The sequence below is a fragment of the Epinephelus moara genome, chromosome 5, assembly GCF_006386435.1.
Source record: "Epinephelus moara isolate mb chromosome 5, YSFRI_EMoa_1.0, whole genome shotgun sequence".
Taxonomy (NCBI): Eukaryota; Metazoa; Chordata; class Actinopteri; order Perciformes; family Serranidae; genus Epinephelus; species Epinephelus moara.
This window is the reverse complement of record NC_065510.1, coordinates 12,614,239-12,637,944: the sequence shown is the minus strand read 5'-3', so window position 1 is coordinate 12,637,944 and position 23,706 is coordinate 12,614,239. Positions and strand designations below refer to the sequence as shown.

The 23,706-nt window shown below is 41.2% G+C and overlaps 1 protein-coding gene across 3 annotated transcripts in view; it reads right to left on the bottom strand.

Annotated features, from left to right (window-relative positions):
- Positions 1-23,706, bottom strand: part of LOC126390032 (teneurin-3) — a 285,118-nt gene that overhangs the window by 223,864 nt on the left and 37,548 nt on the right. Inside the window, exon 1 of one of the 3 annotated variants that reach the window (XM_050044112.1) lies at positions 14,098-14,658. The exons of the other annotated variants lie outside the window; for them this stretch is intronic. The gene's annotated coding sequence lies outside the window, so the exon portion shown is untranslated. Of the gene's footprint in view, positions 1-14,097; positions 14,659-23,706 lie in introns of those variants that run through there. 3 annotated transcript variants of the gene reach the window in all.

The following is a 23,706-nucleotide window of genomic DNA, read 5'->3' as shown; positions in this document are numbered from 1 at the left end:
TCAGAATATGAAACAACAAAGGCTTTTTATTGACAGTTTTTGGCATGGCTCGCGAAATAAATGGAATGCAGAAAAAGCTGCAGCTCTCTGTTAATAAATTCAGGAGGAGGGACTTTTGCAGAGTGCTCATGAGCTGATCTCTGCTGCTGCTGCTCAAGATATGATTATACTGAACCCTGTTTCACTGAGCGCACTCAAAAGTTCTGAAAACACTCTCTGCTGGAAGCTTAGCTGAGGAATCCAGTGAAATAATGAAAGCATGATCCTTTGTCAGACACAGAGCATGTGTTTTGATTATTTTCCATGTTTGAAAGTGCAGCACAGTTCACTTGCTAATTGGTTAGCTATGACCTTTTAAGACAATTTCTACTTGAAATAATCAGATAAGGACAGATGAACAAACAAATCGTTGCCAGAGCCATAAATAGCACCGGACGGAGGAGACCTGGCACTGTATGTAATAAGGAGGTTTTAGATTATACATAGACTGTGATTCAAAAATGGGAATAGTCCTCCAGGGAGGACGCTATTCCATTACTGTTTTAAAATGTTGACCAGATAGAATAAGTGTTATTAAGTGTTGGCTATACGAACACTACATTTGATCAAAAACACATTCAACTATTTCAGTTCATGTCGTGTCGTGTGCTGGTGCCATTTGCTAAGTAGCTGTGAGAGCAAGGTTTCTCAGAGACCACAATACCAGACTAGGTGATCTTCAAATCAGCAGTAGTTTGCTACTGTATGCGACAATACCCTTTTTGCTAATACTTTTGAAACCACTGACTGTATATAAAAGTGTTCCCAAAAACTGAAGCCAAAACATCTAGACTGCCCCCTGGTGGCTGGCTGCAGAATAGATAATCAAATCTGCCCGCTCCATGTCAGCAGACAGGAAAAGAGCCAAACTAAAACCTCAAATACAACTCCCCAAAGATGGTTTCTGTCATTTCAGTTAGTTCTTATCACACTGATGTATGTTAAGTGTTCATTTTTATGATAAGCTTAGTTGAAACTGGTTATTTGATGCTATAAAAGGGAAGTGTGATGTCATGATTGACAGCGGTGAGTGACTCATAGTTTTTCAGGGGAGTGTATAAGCAGGACCTCAATACTGTGGCTCCACTTTCTGATCGCAACTATGCAGACTCCAAATGGCGTCACCAGTGGAAGATGGCAGCACCCATATATATGTACCCAGGATATCTTGGCTCCATTGTTTTTAAGTAGGAGGCAGTGGCATCGTCCATCTTTATATACAGTCTAGAGTCTTTCTAATATTTTGTATTTCAGAAATGTGAGCTGGTATGGGTATGGGGGATGGGTATGTGTGTGTCAGTGCCTCGCTGGTGGAATTGAAATGCTTTAACGTAACGTCAGGTGGCATTCAGTCCAAAACAGTCAAAGAGCCAATGTCCTAGAGCAAAGACAAGGTTAGTGGTTCCCTTCGCAAAAGCAAGATGCAAGCACTGCAAAGGTTATGGGTTCCATTCCCTTTGTGGCTAAAAGGGCAGAGCAAGACATTTTGAAAAGTATAGCCCAGGGCTATAGGGTCCTGAAATAACCCAAACAGAGTAAAGAGTCCAGTTGGCTCAGGGTTGTGTAGCTGTGGGCTAGCTGCTTACAGTAGTCCACAGCCCCTCCACAATAAGGAAGAATCTGGAGAAAGAATGGGAAGACTGAGAAAATGATGACCTTACAGTGAAGCCAAATTTGCCCGCAACCAAAGCACAATCAAACACTTTGTTGCATGCTTGGTGCAGCTTCATATTCTTCATTTACTGGCTGCATAAAAATGCTAAAACTGAACTGAGGCATTTTCCCACGACGCAACAAAACTAATCATTCAAGTCTGAGGAGCTGGTTTTGACCACAAGCCTGTGCACTCTGCACAAGTGACAGCGTCAGCCTTGCTTCAAATCCAATGTGGTATCCTGCATTTCAGGTCAGCTCTTTTGTGTGGTCTCAGTTTTAATTAGTTTGTTATTCCTGGAGGATGTGTGCAAAAAACTCATATAAAACATTGGCTGTGAAGCAGGATTTGATACCATCGCCTGAGAAACAAAAAATACTTTCACACATGCACCATTTACTTTTAATCTGACAGCATTTTGCCATTAAGTGGTCACAAGTGAATCTGAAGCCAAAAACCACGATGGCAATAAATTAGTTACGGCAGTTTGACTGCTCAAGATGAAGTAAAATTGGTGCCAAGCTCCCTACTGGCACTGTCTGTGTTACATTATTCTCTGACAAACAGATCTTCAGCAGTCTAGTACTGGTATTAATGCAGGAATGGTATCAATGCCTGTGAGAAACATAGAAGCTCCCACCTTCATTAGGATGCTTCCTGTATTCACGCAGTCAATGGATTTAATGTGTGAGATGTAGATGGGATGTGCGCATAAAAGAGCTTCTTTCTACAGCTGCCATTTACCATTAAAGTTCAATAATCAAATCCATCACGGAGAGGCCAAAGTGTAGCAATTTCTCCTCAAGCCTCACCAGGGCAGGAGGCAATGCAGCCGCTACATAATGTACGGTTAATGCTATTTTTTTCTCGAGTGGAAAATCTCATGGAAGCAATCACTATTACTACACCCACACATAAGACTCATATGTAACACCTTCATGCTGCCTCTCTGAGGGTTGTCTACAGGCATCCTACGAGAATGAAAACAAATGAGTGATAACATTAAGCAACGCTGGGAATTTGTTTTAAGATAGTAGCAGTGGATGCGAAGCTTCAAATCTAGCAGCAGTTACCAGCCACACTCTGCTGGATTAAATAAACTCTAAATATTCTTTATCTAAATCCCCCCCCCCCCCCCCCCCCCCCCCCCCCCCCCCCCCCCCCCCCCCTCTCCCCCCACACCCCCCCNTAGCAGCAGTTACCAGCCACACTCTGCTGGATTAAATAAACTCTAAATATTCTTTATCTAAATACCCCCCCCCCCCCCCCCCCCCGCACATATGTTGTGACATTTCCCCAGGTTGTCAGACATTGTGGTTCTTGATCCAACCAGAAAACGAATCACTGAAATGAGAGATGGAGGGAACAGCAGAGAGAAACGAATTAAAGAAGAGGAAGAAACGAGGGAGACGAGGGAACCGGGGAGTAATATCGAAAAAGAAGCAAACACCGGCTTGCACAAACAGACACACACTTGTGCACATGCAGCCAAAATTGCAGATGCACAAATGTATTTACATATGTTCACTTACACATGCAGGTCATGTAGATGAAATGGTGCTGATCAAGCAAAACTGATATAAAATACACACACACACACACACACACACACACACACACACACACCGTGAGAAAATGAATAACTGTTTTCGATTATAATCGCTCACTGTCCCCTCTCTCACTCAAACCACCAGGCAGTGGCTGCTGCATGTGTTTTGGTGTCTGTGTGTGTGTGTGTGTGTGTGTGGATGTGTCGCTGTCATGTGTGTCTGTGTGTTCATCTATCAACAAGACAATCCGTTTTAAGGTGAAAGAACCACAACACCGCATTAACAAAACCACATATGTCAGCACAGGTCACACACGCACACACGCACATTCACACACACACACACCAGCACATAGACTTCCTGTAACTTGACCCCATGGCCTGCTGGGATGGCGACCTTGCCTTGCCCCTGGCATGACTAAACAAAAGAGATGGAGGGGGAGAGGAGGAGGGGTAAAGATGAATGAGAGAAAGGCGGGGGAGGGGGTGGGGGTAACCATAACAAGGACATGGGGTTAAGTGTGTGTGTGTGTGTTCTTATATTCCTTTGTATGCAGCTGCTTTTGCAGATTTGCCTTTAACACATCAATAGAGTCATTTCTTTTCAAACTCAGGTTATCACTCATCACTCTCTCTGATACCCCTTCACTTGGTTTGGAGTGATGTCTCCATTTCAAAGCACTCACACATTATTATTAATATCAGTGTCTGTTGTATAATGACACAAAACTAATCATAATGATCACGGCAGTGTTAAGACAAAAAGAAAAATGTGTATTATTTTACATTAATACCTTCCCCTCTTCTATTTCCCTTTCATTCACTGGATCTATTCTTCCCACATCCATCTACGTCCCCACTCAAGTGTGTTAGTCATTGTGTGTGTGACTGCATAAATAGAAGGAGCACATATTCTCTCTCTCTCACACATCATCCTGATTGAAGTGTCATCATATCCTAATGTCTTTTGTCCTCACTCTGCCCTTTAGTCTCACGAATTGATATATATTTGATTAAACTACTGCAGCACTGTGTGTGTCATTAAAAGAAACATTAGTTACTTAAAAAAAAAAAAAGATGCTATGCAGAAAATGGCTTTTCCTGAAAAGATTTATTGTGGAGTAGCAGTGTGAATTCTGGAATTATAATCACTGGTGGGTGCTGCTGTTGCTCCATGTGAACTGTTTCATTAATCTGACACTCAGCTGAGAACTTCAGCATCCCATTTTCTACCCAAGGGAGGCACTGAGTAACTTCATGTAATATGAATAAAATTAAATTGAAAATGGTCGAAGCAGGGATGAAAATGTTGTGTGTGTGAGGGTCTGTGTGTGTGCGTGTAGTTGTCAGTCAGCTGCAAAAGCCTCTAGAACCACAAACATACACACTCAAGGATTTAAGACTGTTATTGAGCTGTTATATGTCCACCCATCCATCTACCTGTCAGAAGACACTTTGCACTGCACTGTCCTGAACAGTGTTTGATCCTTACACCTACACAACAGAAATAAAACCAAACTGGTGGTGAATTTCTCCATGATCATAACAAAAATGATCACAATGACGGATCAAATCAACCCTCACATGACTTTCTCTGTGTTCCTAACCGGAGCTGAAGCTGTGAAGTGGCATGTTAGGCCCCCGTTGCTGTAGTTCTATTCACTCTAAACGTGTTTACATGAACGATACAAATGAGCAGATTAGTCATCAGTTCCTTCATATGTTTGGCTTCATCATAAAACAAAGACAGGGAGCGGAACGGCTCCCCGCAGAATGCTTAACAGTGGAGCAGATGAAACACACCGCTGCGGTCCAACAGCAATAGAAATAGAAACACACACACACACACACACACACACACAGGCAAGCAGCAGGCATAGGTAAACACACACATTCTCTGTCTAATCACCTCGCCCCCCCACACACCCCACCACCACCACCTCCAGGTGCTCATGGTTCATTTTACCGTCACATCGTCTGTCTTCATTTCCCACAGCAGCTAGATAAGACCTGAAAGGAGCCTGCTAGTGATACAAGGGCCCTGTGTGCCTATGTGTGTGTGTCTTAGACTGTGTGTGGGTTGTATAAGTTACTCAGTATTTCTCAGCTCTATTCTGTTATGTTACCATTTTTTTCCCAAATTGGCTTCTAGTTTTTTCCTCAGCTGCCATTACTCTCTGATTTCTGCAATAATAGTAATAATACTAACTTCACAGATTTCAGGCTGCTCTCATGCACTGTCTTCCCACAAAAGGTAATGCACCAAAATTTGTACATATCCCACGTTATCATGAGCCAGTAATTCCTGTATAACCCACGTATTTGGAAAGGCTGCCATCACATGACCAAAGCACTGACGGGAGTGACGGGAAACGGTTTCGTCAGGGGGCAGGTTGGAGAAGTGGATGGCTCATAAAACACAGGACATTCCCTCAGGGCTTTCCCCAGGAGACTGGTGATCAGGATCTTGTGAACCTTGAGTGAACTTTAAGTCTTTTATGGTACATCGTCACCATGTTTCTTTACCTATACTTAACCTCAGTAACTTTACTTGTCGAAACCTAACCTCCGTAACTTTATGTTGAGTATGTAACTGTGGATATCATACTAACCGTTGTACTAGGATACGTTGCAGGTTTAAGTATTTATAAAATCTGTTTATGGACATCAGTGCTGTTTGGTTTGCTCATCATTCACACAAGACAACACACACTGATAGTGATTTTAGAAGTAAGTTTAGAAGTTTGAAGTCATTTTGAAGGGTGTAACTGAAAAGAAACTCACTGGCAAACACTGGCATTATTTATTAAAATGGGACCAGCAGGTTTTGGGTGGTTTGCAGGGAACACACCCCCTCAATACTTAGAACATGTGCATTTTTCCCCACCCATAAAAACATAAAAGTAAAGGAGGGATTTGTTTTTGACAAAATTAAAGACATTTACACCATAAATTGATGCAGATTGGTATTTAGGAGTATTTATATTTAACAGTTGACGGGCCGGGACGCCAGGCAAATGTCAGAATTGCTTCTGATAATAAAGTGAAATCAAATCACATGAAGGAAAATCAAAAATGAAAGGCACATATTGCATCAAATTCATCACAATGATGGAATTTAGATGTTTGATGCTCAAAATTTTCTGACCCCCAAACCCCTTGTTTCATGTGTCCCCCAGTGTTGAAACGAAACCTACGTCCTCAAAGAGAACAGTAGTGGAGTGCTCATATATACATTTTTTACTGGATGTACTGGATAGCTGTTTTAAGGAAGCTACCGTCAACGAAGAGATTCCCCGTGGATTCACTCACATCATTTTTCAAAAGACTGGACTCTCAGCTTTCAGCGAGCTGCTTTCTGACATTTTTCTGCTTCTCTTGTTCTTCAGCAGCATTTTGTCCTGCCGTGCCTCATGATGGCTACAACAGGGCCTGTCATGACGTAACGGAGGCCTTACAATTGCAGCTGACAGTGATCCAGTGAGTGCAGGTCTTTGGAAAAAAGGTTTTATTATCACAGACATGGTCAGCGTTTATCTAAGGTGATACACAATTTATATCGTACAGGTCACACTGGAATTCTCCCAGCAAACAGAATCCTGGATACAAAGGGGATTACAAGTGTGAAGAAATGCAGGAAATGGGGAGAGGAGCGGAGGAAGAGGAGATGGGGGGAGACAGAGAGAGAATGGGGGAGGGGGTGGGGGGGGACACAACAGAGAGCGAGAAAGAGGATGAAGAGGAGGTGTGTTTGCAAACCATCTGGACTCAGTCTCTGATAAGAAACACTTAGTCAGCGAGCACCTCATCACTCAGCCCGCTCCTTCTCTTTTTTCTCCCGGTCTTGTGTAAACTAGTCTGAATCTTCCGGCTCTCTTTTTCTTCTCCCCCTGCACTGATATCATGTTGTTCTACAGGAAGTGATAAAGTGGAAATGAGTGATAAGAATAATAATGATAAGACTTAATATGGGAAAAGTGGAGAAAAAAAGAAAGGTCAAGAGCTCCTGCGGCTCAGACCGAGCTAGCATTGTTATTTGGTAAAGTCAGACACACACAAAAGGTTGCTGTTTACCTTATTCATGTCACATACTGTCTAGAGTGGGCAAATATATTCAGTATATTCAGTTAAATGGACAGTTACAGGGAAACAGGTTTCCTCAAATGCAAAAGTGCAACGCATCCATTACACATCCAGTATAGGATGGTTTTTGATGTACAGACTGTCGACCTATTAAACTGTTGTTACAAGGCAACTATATAGAAAAGGACATTTATTGAATTTTTATTATTATTATTATTATTGTTATTATTATTTAATTAATTTAATGTTTTAATATGTCTATTATTGAGAAAAACACAACAAAAAATATTTAAATTACAGGAAAAAAATGGAGGAGAGGGGGATCAGAGTTAAACAGTTACAAAGTGCTGAAATAATTATCAGACTTGTTGATGGGTTGATTGACAGGAAATTAACTGGCAACAATTTTGATATGTTTTGAAAAAAATCAATGTGACTAAAACATTGACATTTTTTTAATTATCGGTGCAGAGGTGATAAGTGGGTGTGAAAAATCCACTTTTTTCTTTGAAATGTCACCAATTAAAAAAGCCATTATCCATTTAATTGAAGTTGTGTCAATTTATATTTATTGGTGATAAAAATTATATTGACTAATGAAATGATTACGACATCTTCACACTTTTACATATCTTATTTTGTTAATTTCTCACTGTGCTTGAATGTATCAATATGCCCCAGGAATTGCAGTCCACTACTGTTGTGACTACTGAAGCACAATAAAATCAGAATATAATCCCAATAATGATGCATTTGAAGTGCAAGAGGCCTGAATAATTCTCTTAACTGACAACAATAAGTGATGGTAGCTGTGGTCACTTGGAGCTGTATGTGTCTAATACTCTAAATGACATTCCTGCGTTATGGTCCTGACATGCTCCACCTTCCGCCATATGATTCATAATAATGTGGACGCTTTGACTGCTTCTTTTGATTTGTCTTCACTACTGAAATGAGAGTCAGAACGTTCGTTTTTTCCAATTTGTCCTTTTGAATTAGTGATGAGAAGGGATGGCGCTGCGCTCTCTCACGGGGAGCTGCCTGAAAAACACACATACGGTACACAGGCGCAGACACAAAGTAGAATATGCACAAACACTTCCAGAGACGTATGAGGTACATCACACACCGATATAAATTCCAACTAACAGGTGCACAGACACTTTCACGCGGCAGTCCAAAGGCACACATACAAAACACAATACATACACATTACTGTTGCGCTCTTATGATGAATGAACTATAAATGCCCTTGTATGTGATGAAAAATAATAAAACAGGGAAAAATATGGTCAAAATAATGAGCTGGACCTTTAGGCCGCCCCCAGTGAGTGTTGTGTGTGAACTATTGTAAATCCTTGTGTCTGTTCAAGTATGCATAGCTAAAGAATAATGTTATATGGCATATCACTCCGTGTGTGTGTGTGTGTGTGTGGGTGTGTGTGTGTGTGTGTGGACTGGTCCAGGGCATTTTAAGAATAATTGAAACTTTTATTTTCTGAGTAATAGCCCCATCTAGAGTAATGCAGTCCATCAGGAAAATTACTACAGACTGAGGCATGCACACGCATGCATGCGCACACATACACACACACAAACACACACATGAACGTTCGCACAGCAACACAGACACACACACACAACTATACTTGCAAGGGCAAGCCACTGACTCACATTCATTCCATAACTCCTGTTTCAAAGTGATGTCCTTCCTCTGATGACTTTCATCATCTTTCTAGCTTTGAAACATAAATACACACATACCCACGCACACACACACACACACACACACACACACACACACACACACACATGTGCACGCACGGATGCACACATGCACAAACACACACACAGACCCCTATATATCGCAGACACCCAATCTATCTCACACATCACTCTCAAAGGCCTTGTTGCTAGGAGATAGTGCTCTATTTGTGGAGAGAGAGCGACAGAGAGACATAGAGCGAGATATATAGGGGTGTGCGCGCATGCGGGTGTGCGTGAATCTTGTTTGTGTGCGAGTGTGCGTGTGCAAGAGAGTGATAGAGATAAATGAGAGAAAAGTGCAGGAATGACAAATTGAGCAGATAGGAGAGTCAAGTTCCTTTAAAGCAGGAAGAATCTCTCAAGACATTGTATCTCTCTCTCTCTCTTTCACACACACACTCACACACACACACACACACACACACACACACAGAGTCACTCACACACTCAGTGGCAGCTTGTTTCTCAAACCTGGACCAGAGACAGAGCACTAGGACAATGTGTGTGTTCCTGCAACTCACGCATGATCGCTCATGTGAATGTGTACATATCCGTGCAGTAACATAAATGCCAGTGTGTGTGTGTGTGTGTGTGGGTGTGTGTGTGCCCGCAGCAGTGGTGGGATCCAGCAGGTCATATAATGGTTGGCTGGTCACATTGTCTGCCCCAGCGGTCAGTCCCTCATACACACACTGTCTCCTATAATCTACAAATACATCTATTATAATCTGATAAAACCTGCAGAGAAACAAAATCCTCATCTGAAACTCGGTGACCACAACAACACTTCTACAGGGCAAAACTTAAACCGTACGCCTCCGCACTGTTGTCCTTCTAAGAACAGCAAACATCTAGGAAAAAACAAATTTCATAATAAATCCAATCAAGAGCGACACTTTGCTTCCATACAGGGACACAACATATTGATATTTTTACTGATATATAATAAGTGATAATGAACAGCTGGTACTGATGAGTGTGTTCAAACTGCAGTAGCACTCCGGCCTAGTTTACAGTAGTGGTAGAGCGACGTGCATTACAGGGCGCGGAGAAGGTTATGTCAATTCATAGACCCGCAATATATATCTAATTTATTTATTCACAGATTGTGATCTTTTTCTGTGATTTATTGTAGTTTTTTTGGGCTTCAAAATGCTCAAACACATTTATTTCTGAATTTCTGTCTCCCCACGATGGACCCTCAAACTGCTACTGACACTGCTGTCTTTAATTGAAACACATTTTTGGAGATATTATAGAAATGTGCTCCCTTCAAGCAACATAGACGCTTTTAAACATGCACAAAATGTTAGATTTATTCATTCAAAATTGTCTGGTAAAAGGAAATAGTCTATTATGCCTCATTACCCGCATCAGTTGTAGCCAATTGATCCCAATGCTGAAATTTTTGAGCACTTATTGCCTAACAATTATTACTACCTCAGTATTTTAAAGCATCATGAGCAAACCCACTGCCAATTCAAGGCAAACTGCTCAGTTCAGCCCATTACTGAAAAATAAAGATTGAAAATTTTATAAGCAAGTCATTAACTGTAGCACACTCAAATCCCTTTGTATTCCTTCTGTTATCAAGCTGCCTGTAATACTTACGAACTCGTGCTATAATGTGCATATGAGGCCTTATGTCATGTAAATACCAAAGGAAGTAAGGTGCTCCATCATCATAGAGTTCAAAACTTCATAAATGTGCTGCTGTACACTAACTTTACCAAATTATCCTTTTTTCGGTGTTCCACTCCACCGGTGGAATGTAGCAGCTGTCTGTGCTGGTTGACTGACTGCATTTTCTCTCACAGTGGTTGGTCTGAAACTCACAGTCCGCTTAATCCACTAAAACATTCCAGAGAAGCAGAAAAAAAAGCCCAAATATGTGCACACAAAATTCACCTTGACAAACATGTCAAATATATCCAGCGAAATATAATTAGCCACCTGCACGAGGGCTTCTGACAATGCCCCGCCACTTTCTTACTATTATTCCGAGCCACACACATACAAATCAGCATCTTTTGAAATCTCACCCACTCACATTACACACAGCATCTGTTATCAACAACCACTGTGATACTCAGAAAATAATTCTCCTGCTACTTTGAGACATCTTCACAGCCTTGCTCTGACACATTTTAGCAACCGACTATATCAAACCACGCTCCTGAGAAACATATGTGAGCAAATAGAAGCAAATATGTTTGCTGAATTACCATTTGACCTTTTGTGCAGAACGGCCTATGGATGCAATATGAAAAGGATATATAATTTTATAGCCCCTTTATTCTCACTCTGACGTCTTATCATTCCTAATAGGCCCGCTGGAATCTTAATCAGTTACACATGGTCTTCTCTCCACCATCGTCCCTGCCCTGCTTTCTTTACGATCTGTCCATCCACAGTCGTTTTTAAGATTTTTTTCCTCTTGCGGTGACAGTTTAATTCCTTTAATCCATCACTAACTTCCTCTTTTGCACCGTAACTCGCACGCACATTTTTAGGAGCATCTCAAAATTTATGTTTCTAATTGAAAAGGTAACAGTGGGTGGGGGCAGTAAGAACAGAAGACTGAAAGAGAGAGAAACGAGAGAGAAAGACACACACACACACACACACACACGCACACAGAAAGCAATGGAATGCAAATCTCTGTGTCTGGAAGCGATTAGGCAAAAAGCTAAAGCCCGTCTTCTCTTTCTGTGCCTGAGCAGCAGCACCCACTCCAGCCACCCTAACCCTCACTACACACACACGCACACACACACCCATATCAACATGCCTTTCACAACACACAATGCTAAAAGCAGAAGCGTTAAATTGTCAGAAAGCCACATTAGATGGGCCCTTGATGCTTCCCGAGGTCAACCCTCGTTTCACTGGGTTAAATACAGTTAACTCACTTCTGTCGAGGTGACAGACAGCAAGGTGTTAATGTACCTCCATTTCATTCTTTTTATTTATTGTTGTGAGAAAAGCACTGTCATTTAATCAGCCAAGGACGGATAGCAGGCTTTGTGTTTACTTTAGAGCTGTAGATTATGTGTGAGATCATGTATGTATATGTATGTATGTGTGTGTGTGTGTATGTGTGTGTGTGTGTGTATGCTTGTTATTTGTAAATCTATTTTGGAAAAGACTATATAAATATCACACAAGAAATAGAAGAAAAATGTCCTTAATGTAATTAAATACTGTATATGAGCTCAAAATTCTCATCACAAGTAGTGACAAAACGCAAAACAATGTCACCAAGTTCACATACAAAGTCCAGCTTTGAGCGCCAAAGCAGAGGTCTACCTTCATCCTAAGTTAGGGATAAAAGAAAAAAAAGTGAAGTGAATCTATGTAAAAAAAAAAAGAAAAGAAAAAAAAGTGTAATATTTCAAACTATTCCTTAAAAAAACAAATGTCTGCCAAGTTAAAAAAAAAATGCATAAATGTACACTCAGTTTATCCTTTCAGAACTCAAACACTTTGCATGAATGTTCACAGTTACAATTCAAACTACTCATTATAGTGTCAACTTAAAATAAAATAAAATAACAAATCAAAAACTTTTTTAAAAAAAACTGTTATTAATTCAAGTGCCGGCTGCTTCTTACGTCATAGTTCACGGTCTGTTGTATCTGCTGGGCAGGTTTGACATTTAATGATGACAAGAAACTTCCTAGTGTGAATTCGATATCAACATCTAAAGTTGCTGTAGGGCCTTTGAAAGAAAACATGTTATTAACTGACGGCTGATAGCTGTCGACAGTGCGTTGATCACTGACTTGACAGAATTCTTAACCTTCCTCTTTCTCCACCACCACATCATGAACTGTGACAGCAGGGCTAACAGCAGGGCTGCGTTTCGCCGTCAGACGCAGGCAACATTTCTACTCTGGATGAAGAGGGAAAGAGAAAAAAAAAAATCGAAAAAAGAGATCCAACACCGGTCACAAGGAGACATGCAGGGGCCAGAATGTCTTTGGTAACTTTGCCAACAACTATGACTGACAGCAGTTTGTCCTGAATGTTTCTCATTATGTCCTCCACATTGATTGGTACCCTAATTAAGGTAATATTCCCCATCTCCATTCCCTTTGAATATTGCCCCTACGTAATGGCCTCAAAATCAAAACCAGACCTTGAAGCTAATGCTTACTATATGATTAACCACTGAAATATTTATACATGTGTGTGTCACTGTGTGTGTGTGTGTGTGTGTGTGTGTGTGTGTGTGTGTGTGTTTGTGTGTGTGTGTGCTGTAAAAGGACTGTAGCACACAGAGTAGGCACTAATTGATTGGCAGCCTTTGCTGCTTTACTAAAGAAGCTGACAGTGATTTAGACGAATAAGGGCTGATATACAGAATTAGTTAGTTAGTGACTGAGTGAGTGCAAAAGTCAAATAAAAATAAAATGACTGAATGACTTGGCTTAGTGACTAACTTGACGCTTGATTTAACCTTATAGTCTGTAGTTCGGAAAGTGTGACCACAGCCAAGAGTCTGAGAGTAAAAAAGGAGAAAGGGGCCAAAAGACAGAGCACAAAGGCGGTGGATAAAGACTAAAATGTACGAGGGCGGAAGTAAAAGAATAAGAAATTGATGCGTATGAGGAAAGAGAGAGAAAAATGATGGAGGAGAAAAGGAAAATAGAGAAAGATAAAATAAACAGTGCTTGGCTGAGATGCAAAAACGGGCTTTCCTCTCCCTCGCCACTTTCTCACCAAATCAAACCATGAGGCCCCAGTCTGGCACTATTTTAACACACACGCACACACACACTCACACACACACACACACACACACACACACACACTGATTGACTGTGAGTTTACATTCAGTCAGTGAATTCACACAATGAGAGGCAATTGACTAGAGACCAAGCAATTTCCCAAGGCATGCAGCCACACACTGACACAACACACACAGACACACACACACACACACCGCCACATTGTGTAGTGAGAAGAAAAGAAAAGAAAAAAAATGAATTCAGTGGTCTACCTTGTCCGTGTGAGTACTCCAGTGTCGCCCGGCTTAAAGGGTTAACGCTCCCAAAAAACACATAGGATCCTTTCAGGCACGCATGAACACTCTGAGTCGTCCTGCTGCTGAGGGGAAAAAATAATAATACACCTCCGTCTCTTGTCTTCCGCCGCTTTCCCCCCTTTCTGTTCTTTGGAGAAGATATAAAAAGCGCAAGCCCTGTTTGCTGAGGTTTGTTCTCGCTTCTCTCTTTTCTCTATCTGTGGGACTGCCTCTGTCTTTTCTCACTTCTTGTTCTCATCCAGTCTCTGCGCTCCAAGTGAGGGATGGAGAGTGAAAAAAACTGGAGGATAAAAAAAACATAAACCTCCTGCTTTCTCTCCTCTTTCTCCCTTTTTTTCTCTTCCCTGTCAGTTAATGAAAACACAGATTTCTCTTCCTTTCTCCTCTACTCTGGTTCCTTTCTCTGCCTGCCGCTGCTTCTCTCAGTGTGTGTGTGCATGTGTGTGTGAGCGCCGTCTCCTGCCTGCCTCTGCCACCTCTGCTGTGTGTGTGCCTGTCTGCCTGGCTCCCTCTCTCTCCCCCTCTTTGCTTCTGCAAGTTTGAAGCTCTCTTGCTGGTGGAGCGAGGATGGAGGCGGAGCTGTGAGGACAGAGGGAGCAGATGGGAGGATGGGATTGGCTGACACAGAGGGGGATGAGTGAGATAGAAAGAGAGGAGAGTGAGAGGGGGAAAGGAGTGCAGGGAGGGAGGGGATTTCAGTATTTGGAGGCTGGAGGTGTAGATGTGTGGAGCGAGAGGAGAGGAGGAGGAGGGCCGGGGCGAGAGGCACTCCCTCTCTGTCTCTCTCACACACACACACACACACACACACACACACACACACTCCTCCTCTCTCTGCATTCTTTCGCTCTGATCTCCCCGATTTCCCGACCACATATGTATTCATAGCACAGAAACTACACCTCTCAGCCGCTCACACATGATCTCTCTCTTTCTGTCTCACTCTCATACACTCACACATATGCACACCCACATTTATGTGGAGTGTGTGTGTGTGTGTGTGTGTGTGGTTAGGGTTTTGAGGCAGCTGTATAAACCAAAGGTACTGAGAGAGAAAGAAGGGGGGCGACTAGGCTTAACTAAAAGGGACTCTGCAGCACAAACGCATGCGGGCAGGCATACACAGGCTTAAATGTGTTACACAAGGGGACACACACACGTGCAATAACAGACACACACTCAGAGGTACACAATTTGTGTCACATTAATCTGGATGTAATTTTGACAGATTTAAAATAAAAAATAATTAATGTAGAAGCACAAGTATAGTCAAATATTCTGTTTGTGCAGATATGTGTGTGTATGTTATGAGAGCAAACAACAAAGAAAAGCTCTGTATGTGTGTGTGTGTTTGTGTGTGTGTTGTGTGAGGGTGTATGCGTTCCTAAGTTGACAGTGCCCGCTGTCGCAGTGTTTCCTTTTTTTTTTGCCACAAAATGACAGAATTTATTTTTTTTTCTCTTAGTGATATCTTTATTATTCACTGTAAATTATTTAAATGTATTATATTAATAAAGCAATAGTATATTAAAACAGTGTATAAATAATTATGTAAGTTATTATAAATAAGTAATAAATAATTCTTCCTTTGACTGGGTATTTATTTTTATGATGTTCTACGTAGTATTTTTTATTAATAAAAAAGTGTAAGTGTAGAAGAGGTGTATATAATTATATATATATATATATATATATATATATATATATATATATATATATGTATGTATATATACATATATACATACATATGTGTTTTTTTATTATAAATGTTAGCGCACCAAAACATACAAAGTAACAATATAGAGGGCAGTTTCTGTAGTTTTTCAACATGGTGATCTTCATCCACACACATATGAATAATAACATATAACACAACTTTAATAATAAATAAATTCCACTCCTAAGAATTTATTTACACTTTTTTTCTTCTTCACACACACACATGCACACATACAGTTTGTGCATGGCTGTAAGTCCTTCTAGTAATATCTATGTAACAAGGGACAGAGGATATCGCTCGGAAGGAAATTGACATTCACTCCATTATTTCACACATGGGCAGCCTTTTCACTGTGTTATCTTGCACACACACAAGCACACACACACACACACACACACACAAACACACACATACGTGAATAAGTGCCTCTAACATTTTATAGAACACTTAAATGTCCTCTGTTCCTGTTCTCCAAAGGGATGATCGACAGAACAACATGAGCTCAGTTCGGATGACTTTACTGCACAAGAGACGGAGCATAATGCCACCAGAGGATAAGGGGATGATCACACAGAGAGCGTCGATACAGAAACATCCGCTTCAACTACACTGAGGAAGGCTGAGTTTAGTAGAAAAGGCTCAGTGAATGTGGTGTTCTTTGGACCAGCTGTGACATTGACAAGTTATACAACTCCAGAAAGTTGACAATAGTTTGTCCTTTTTGCGTTGGGTAAATAAGACAGGAAAATACAAAGCATGACACTAGCGAAGACCACATGGATTTTGCAGGTGTTAGGCTATATGATGTAGTCTATGTGAGCAAGACAATGCAGAGGGAAACACATGAAGGAGATTAATGTAGTCTTAAGATATCAGAGTGCTCAGTCCAAAACTTGTATCACAATGTCTGCTACAACATCCACTGCAGCTTTGTTTCCCCTCTGCACTACTGGCTTATAAAGTCCATCCAGGCCCCGAGGAGGCCGAGATCTGTGTTTGTTATGGAAGCAGAAGGCTCATGTATGCCATACACCTGGGTTACAGTATGAGCCCTTTTGTAGAGCGTGTAATGGGCTGAAGGCTTGGTCCTTGCTTTACCATGAAATTCAAGAACCATGTGCTTTTCATGCTGACTGCACACTGTAAGCTCCAGTGTTTCTGTGGCGCTGTAAAAAAAAATTGGCTTCTACAGTCTGTGGTTTAAGTGACTCCAGGTCGGACGATGTGACACAATCTACATTTCAAGAATAAGGTGGCCAACCTTGGTTACATCACCAATGGACCCCATTACTTTTACTGCAGTTGTGGACATTAGAGATGTTGCCACTTTATGACTCATACAAGGAATTAAGGCTAAAAATCACCACATTCCCTTAAATTAAGTAAAAAAAAAAATGAACTGTTTCTGAAAGATAATATAAAAAATAGCAATTTCAATTTAAGAAAGGAGGATAAAATGGTTTTTAGTTATGACAAAACGACTAAGCCTTAAGACTCTGAGTGGGCATTTCCTTTGGCACCAGTTGACTGACAACTGAGAGTGGGCGCTTCTCAGAGAAGTGCTGTCAACTTCTGATGTGCGCTTCTGACTGGAAAAATGTCATACACTTTTTTCTTTCCCCTTTTCAATAAATCCACATGGTATTAGTGGTTAACTATTATCAAATTAAGACATGTGTCCCTTTATACAATTTAAAAAGACCTATTGTGCTGTTTAGTTTTATATAAAGGAGATTATGTTGGGTATCTTTCTTCAACTGGCCAAAATGTAGAGACAGAACAATGTGAGTGTCCTGAGGTAACAAAGAGGGCTAAGCCAAAAGGGTAAGGGGGTGCAGGTAGGGCCATGGCCACATTGATATAATTACTGTGTGTATGTACAACATTTTTGGCAACACTAGATATCAAACAAAAGCCAAAAAACTGCAAAACATTAAGCTGCTACCACTCCTTACCACTCCTAAGCAGAGGGCAGAAGATAACGCTATCTCGCTCGTAGCCTGACCGGGCAAAGCCTCTTTTCCTCCGGGCAGCTGCCTCCGCCTCTCTCAGACTCACCCTGGGTCTGGGTCCACTCTACAGCTAGATCTGGAGCCCGAAATGTCCCAAAAAAGAACACAGCACACTGACTGACAAAGCAAGTAAACAAACATACAAAAAAAACTGCTCGACTTTGAGAAAATTAGGCGACTAAGGGGTCTCCAACTGATGAATCGAATCCTTGACGTTCATGGGCAGCCCTAGTTTCTTGCATGTAGTATAAATGTGTTATTTTCTACTATTCTCAAAACAGCGAATATGAATGTTTCTGCATACTGGTGCTCCTAAACAGCCTTTGAATTGCATGAATTGGGTATGCCTGGAAAGTAGAGGCTCCTGTGGATCCACTGAGCTCAATTGTATTCATGTGTGATGGTGTTAGCCCCCACAGTAACCATTTTATTGTAGATAGACCATGTTTTGAAACCTGACATGACTGTGTAAATTGACCTATTGTAACCTCTAGGATAATCACAGCCTCGTAAAACTTTATAACCACAAACTACAGACCTCGGTCACTCAGAGGATGTATGGCTTCCAGAGGTAAAATGACAGTTACAGGGGTCTCTCAGCAGTTTCCAGAACAGAAGTGCTTACAATCCAGTCGCCAAAAAATGAAATTCTTACAGAAGACTCTGAATGTCAAAATGTTTTCAATAAAAAAGGTCTTGGTGTGTTAATGCAGTATTTTGGAGGGATTTTTGACAATTTTTTATCAATTCTTCAGTGGTCAAAAATGCAAATAGCATCAACCTAAAAATTGCTGCAACAGCTTACAAGCAATAATTAAGCATGTGACTGGCCATCATATACTTCCTTCATAATGTTGTCCCATATATCTACTTACAAAATTTGAATCAGTACCTAACTGTAACACGTTTATTATGACAAGAAAAACTTGACATGCCATGCTGAGCTGCATTTCAAATGAATCTTTATGTTCCCAGCTTTCAGATGATTTACACATGGCATATCCTGTTGATGTTATAGGCTAAACTTAAGTAGACTTGTCCCCAGTAAATGTTTTGCTCCTTACAATCACTGTACTTCAAATTAAAGCTGTGTAGGCTATTTGTATTTTAAGGAAACGCACAACTAGCCTATGTGTGGAACAATGAATTACCTCACACATGTATAGAGAGATACCTAACACATCAAAACAAGATTGTTGTGGAACTTAAAAAGTAAACTGTACCGGTATCAGTCTATGCACATCATAATAAGTAACTTTAACTGTAAAATGAAAAAACAAAGTATGTGATTCCTTAACCATCATGTTGTTACAGATTTAAACTAGCCTATACACTTCAATAGCATAATCCAATTCCTGAAATTCAGGTATGGCTTTTCGTTTTGGTGTGCCAACCCAAAATTTTCAGTGGCCACCACGATAAAAACATACTGTGGTGCCGCTGCTGCCTGTGTCACAGCGAATAGCAAAAGTTTCTGACCCCCAGAAAACAATAATGTAGGGAATGGTATCACTGCAGAACGATAAATACGAAACATATTATAGTTGGTTTGACGCAACAAATAAAAGTAAAAAATCATCAGACCAAGAAAGAACCTGATGATACTAAATAAGGATAAAGTGGGAAAAGATGCATGAGCAATACGTAAAAATAAAGAAATATAAGGTACAATGAAAGAAGGGCAGCAGAAATATATGTTTTATTTCCCGTCAGTCCTTTTTATGAGCTCATTTGATTGTGAAATGTAAAGATAAATAATCTTGTTCCCAAATAACTGATTTAGTCACAACACACAGAACCGTACACACAGCGTAAATATTTTATTAACCTATACATCATCATCATCATCACCATCATCATCATCACACATACACACACAAGCTAATGATACAAGCATCATCTCCCATAGAGGTTAATGGAGTATGGATTTTGGCATGGAAGCCACTGGCAAGGAGATGAGGATATTAAATGTGGAGTTATCCTTAATCCTTAATGCTGCTGCTTTTATTACATATTTCCCTACATTCACCATGTACTTATCTTTGTGCCTATGAACCTATGTATGCATGTATGTATCTGTCTGTCTGCCTATTGATCTATCTATCCATGTCTCTATCTCTTTATCTATCCATCAGTCTGTCTATCTATATCATAAATACTTCCATGCGTCTTTCACTGGCCAGGGGTCCTGCTCAGGGTCCACTTATTACAGCCCGTCCCCCCATGCTTTTCTGATATCAGTAATAAATGGTTATAAATTATCAGTTATTACTGGCAACTTTTGTAACTTTCCAAAACAGGCACCCCACAGTCCTGCGGCATCCACTTTACGCGGCATTAGCCAGATGTGCAGAGGTGTGACATTGTGTCTTTTTTCATTCAACTGCTTCTGTCACTTTTCATGTTTACAACCGAGTGCAGCGCCATGAGTGCCTGGTCTGTGCGGAGCGAGTGTGTGAACTGTTATCCTTATTTGAACGTTATCACGCCTCACCCGTCTCTCTGACAGCTGCCTTTTCACTCCGAGTTTGGCCATTTGGAACAGCTATAAACACTTTAACTTTCAGACAGACGGTCATACGACACGTCGTACAAACTTAATTGATTTCACGCACACTCTGGCCTGTAGTCTCACTGTTTCACATTGATATGATTGAGGGCAACACACTTTGGCCAGAAAACAAGCCAGGGTCTCTGGCACGCCTTCAACCAAATCTTTAATTAAGCATTGTGGTCAGAAGGACGTGGTTTTATCTTTCTACTTGATGAAGGAGTTTGCAAGAGTGGATCACTTACAGGAAAAGTGTGTAAGATTTAAGGGGATTTAGTGGTATCTAGCGGTGAGGATTGCAGAATGCAACCAGCTGAAACTTCTCCAGATTAGAATTCCTTAAGTGTTCACAGTCTAGGAGGTTTTTTTACCGGGAGCCAAACTGTCTGCAGAGGTCTCTTCCTCTCCAAAACAAACAGACCAGGTGATTACAATTGGTTAAAACACTGAATAAAGCAGTAACATGGTCCAAGCAGTGTCTCTCTTGTGGAGTTTAGCATGTCGCAGACAAAGCGCCCGCTCAGCATCTGCTCATGTGTGCTCACATATCTACTCTGATAACTCAATGTGTCCTCGCCTTATTTCTGATCCAGACGTTTGCATGGATTTTACCACGAGTCAAATTATCTGCAGAGGTCTCCTCCTCTCTAAAACAGAGCTGGTGTTTAAAACTGGTAAAAACACTGAATAAAACACTTTCACAGTACAAACCAGTGTTTATTTCACACTGTCAGAGACAAGGTGCTAGCCCAGCACCTGCTAATCAGTGCTCACCTTTTTTCTCTATAACCTTGAATCCTCCATATGTTGAGGAGGTTTTTACCAGAAGCAGAATTATCCACAGAGGTCTCCTCCTCTCCAAACAAACATACCCAGTGATTTCAACCAGTAAAACACTGAATAAAGCAGTTCCACGTTTAAAAAAAAGTGTTTTTCCGATGCTGTCATCGCAGAGGGGCTTCCTACTACAGTAGCAGATATGAAAAAAGCAAAAAGTGAAATCATGACTGGCCCAATCAAGAGCCTGTGTTTGGTTTGTCCATTTTGGGATACTGTAGAAACATGGAGGCGCGTCGTGGCGATCTCTTTGGACAAGGACCCACTCCCTATGTAGATATAAACAGCTCATTCCAAGGTGACATGTCCCACTAAATCCTACACACTGGACCTTTAAGAAATGGCAGATTCTACCACTGAACCACCAGTGCAATGCTGTGAATGGTAGGGCAGGCAGGGGGTCCCTAAAAGCTTGTCTAGCCGCACACACAGTGGTGCTACTGAGCATGAACACATCTGATAAGAAGCTGACGTTTCACACCACACTGTCTGAATGTAAAGTTTCCAATTCAGTCCAAACTTTTTTCCAAAATTCACATTTACACTTCATGTAGACACTGATCCATATGCATTTCCTCTTCCATGTGCTTTCCAACAGCACTGGGTTGCTCTAGTGCTCATTTGTAATACTGCCACTTCACATTAATGCTGGCAAACAACTGCTCAACAACAACAGTCAGAGAATGTGTCCGTGGATCAAGAAATGCTAGATATGCAAAATGTTTGCTCATTAACAGTCTTAACACAAGATGTTTTTACAAATGCTTTGTTATTTACCATTTAATACATCATCACATACAGTTTTCAGTTCTCTTGGGATTATTTTATACGTATAACGTGCTGTATCTTCCTTCTACCAACAGAAAATAAATAGTTTCACCTTTCTTTAAGATGTTTTACTCATCTCTTGTTGCTCATATTCCCTAAACTGCCCCCAAACTGAGTGAGTGTCCTTCATTTTCTGCTTTAGAGTCTCTGTCTTAAAAGGAAGAATCTCTCAAGAAGAAGAGATTACATTTGAATCTCAATATTTCTGAATGTTTCCCCACACTGAATACAAACTTCAGTGAGAAAAACATGCTCTTCCATTGAACTATTTTTTATCCCAATTCCCTGCAGAAAGAGAATTCTGGAGAGAGAGGTTCGGACTCACAGGACAGTTCTCGTTTTCTTTTCTTTTTCTCAATCCCCATCCCTCCAGCAGTGAGGCTTTTCTAACACCAGTGTATTTGCTGGTGCCCCCCCACTGACACACACAATATAGACTCTATAGGCCTTCAAAGTGTGTGTGGTGTGTGTGTGATCGATAGAGGGAGGGGGAGGAGTGTGTGTGTGTATGTTTCAGTGCAAGTTCAGCTGTTCCCGCCATTTAAATGTGTGTATGTGTGTAGGAGCGTGTGTGATACGGGTCCCTAAGCTCTTTCATTTCATTGTATGGGACCCCTACTGGGCAAGTTCACAACCTTAGAGAGAGAGAAGGCAAGAGAGAGATGGAAATGAAAGAGTAGCGTGAGGGGAAAACGGGGGAGAGGCAGACAGAGAGAGAAAGACAAAGAGAGAGAGGAGAGAAACAGAAAGAAAGTGGCTTAAACAAGCCAACTGGTGAATTAAAGAGGAAAAAAAGCAATGAGGCGAGAACTCTAAACCAGCAGAAGGGAGGGAAAGAGGGGAAAAGAAAAGAGAGCTTTCTCCTTTTTCTTAATCCTTCATTCAGTATGAGGGGATTTGAGTCGATGGTGAGATAACGTAGCGTAACTCCCTCTCACTGTGGTGGTGGTGATGTGTGTGTGTGTGTGTGTGTGTGTGTGTGTGTGTGTGTGTGTGTGTGAGCCGCTATGAGTTCGGACATTTCAGCCTCCTGGCCAGACTACAAAATAACAGTAATCATCTTGACCAGTGCACCCTGTAGCTGTGTGTGTGGGCAAGAGGGAGCAGCCTATGTTTGTGTGTGTCTGCATGTGTGTGTGTACATGTGTGCATGTGAGCACAACCCTGTCAACCTCTGCACAGCCCATTCTAAATAACAGTGATGACTAAGATCATATGGGGGTGGACTAAACCATTTAGGATAAATGATGGCGACCTGCTGTTTTACCCACCTGTGGTTTAAGCACAACGTGCTATAACTCTCTCTCTCTCTCTCTCTGTCTCTCTCTCTCTCTCTCTCTCTCACTCACACACACACACACACACACACACGAACACACAAGCACATACACACACACAGAGCAGCATGCACAAACCCACACAGATTACTACCTTTACAGAGTCACTTGATGAAAATATGCCAAATTCATGGTGACACAGAGATGTTAAAAACAGAACACACACCCTCTCCGTCTCAAAGGAGAAGACTCATTGGGAGTATTTGACAGAGACCCTTGAAAGTCATGTGCTCTCTCTGAGTGTGTGTGAGTGTGTGTGTGTGTGTGTGTGTGTGTGTG